The following is a 1,949-nucleotide window of genomic DNA, read 5'->3' as shown; positions in this document are numbered from 1 at the left end:
GAAGAACTATGGATGGAGGTTCATAACATTGTACAGGAGGTGGTGATCAAAAGCATCCCCAAGGAAAAAAAATGCAAAAGGCAAAATGGTTGTCTGAAGAGGGCTTACAAACAGCTGAGAAAAGAAGAGAAATGAAAGGCAAAGGAGAAAAGGAAAGTAATACCCATCTGAATGCAAAGTTCCAGAGAATAGCAAGGAGAGATAAGAAAGCCTTTTTAAGTGAACAATGCAATAAATAGAGGAAAACAATAGAATGGGAAAGACTAGAGATCTCTTCAAGAAAATTAGAGATACCAAGGGAACATTTCATGCAAAGATGGGCACAATAAAGAACAGAAATGGTATGGACCTAACAGAAGCAGAAGATATTAAGAAGAGGTGGCAAGAATACACAGAACTATACAAAAAAAGATCTTAATCATCCAGATAACCACGATGGTGTGATCACTCACCTAGAGCCAGACATCCTGGAACTTGAAGTCAAGTGGGCCTTAGGAAGTATCACTGCAAATAAAGCTAGGGGACATGATGGAATTTCAGCTGAGCTATTTCAAATCCTAAAAGAATGCTGTTAAAGTGCTGCACTCCATATGCTAGCAAATCTGGAAAACTCAGCAGTGGCCACAGGACTGGAAAAGTCAGTTTTCATTCCAATCCCAAAGAAGGGCAATGCCAAAGAATATTCAAACTACTGCACAGTTGCACTTATTTCACATGCTAGCAAGGTGATACTCAAAATTCTCCAAGCTAGACTTCAACAGTCTATGTGAACTGAGAACTTCCAAATGTTCAAGTTGGATTTAGAAAAGACAAAGGAAGCAGCAATTAAATTGCCAACATACCTGGATCACAGAAAAAGCAAGAGAATTCCAGAAAAACATCTATTTCTGCTTCATTGACTCCACTAAAGTCTTTGTGTGGATCACAACAAACTGGAAAATTCTGAAAGAGATGGGAATACCAGACCACCTTATATGTCTTCTGTGAAACCTGTATGCAGCAAGGAGGAACAGTTAGAACCGGATATGGAACAATGGACTGGTTCCAAATTAGGAAAGGAGTACATAAGGCTGTATATTGTCACCCTGCTTATTTAACTTATATGCAGAGTACATCATCTGAAATGCTGGGCTGGATGAAGAACAAGCTGGAATCAAGATTGCTGGGAGAAATATCAATAACCTCAGATATGGAGATGACACCACCCTTATGGAAGAAAGTGTAGAGGAACTAAAGATCCTCTTGATGAAGGTGAAAGAGGAGAGTTAAAAAGCTGGCTTAAAACTCAACATTCAAAAAACTAAGATCATGGCATCCGGTCCCATCACTCCATGGCAAATAGATGGAAAAACAATGGAAGCAGTGAGAGACTTTATTTTCTAGGGCTCCAAGATCACTGTGGATGGTGACTGCACCCATGATATCAAAAGATGCTTGCTCCTTGAAGAAAAGGAATGACAAACCTAGAGAGTGTATTAAAAAGCAGAGACATTACTTTGCCGACAAAAAAATCTGTATAGTCAAAGTTATGGTTTTTCACCTGAGAGCTCAACTATAAAAAAAGCCTGAGTGCCGAAGAATTGATGCCTTTGAACTGTGGTGGTGGACAAGACTCTTGAGAGTTCCTTGGACAGCAAGAAGGTCAAACCAGTCAATCCTAAAGGAAATCAACTCTAAATATTCATTGGAAGCACTGATGCTGAAGCGCCAATACTCTGGGCACCTGATGTGAAGAGCCGACTCATCAGAAAAGACCCTGATGCCGGGAAAGATGAAAGCAGGAGAAGGGAATGACAGAGGATGAGATGGTTGGATGGCATCACTGACTCAATGGACATGGGTTTGAGCAAAGTCTGGATGATGATGAACAGGGAAGCCTGGCGTGCTGCAGTCCATGAGGTCGCAAAGAGCTGAACACGACTGAGTAGCTAAACAACAACAACATTATC

This window comes from Cervus elaphus, chromosome 29 (assembly GCF_910594005.1).
Source record: "Cervus elaphus chromosome 29, mCerEla1.1, whole genome shotgun sequence".
NCBI classification, from domain to species: domain Eukaryota; kingdom Metazoa; phylum Chordata; class Mammalia; order Artiodactyla; family Cervidae; genus Cervus; species Cervus elaphus.
This window is presented reverse-complemented; position numbering follows the sequence as displayed.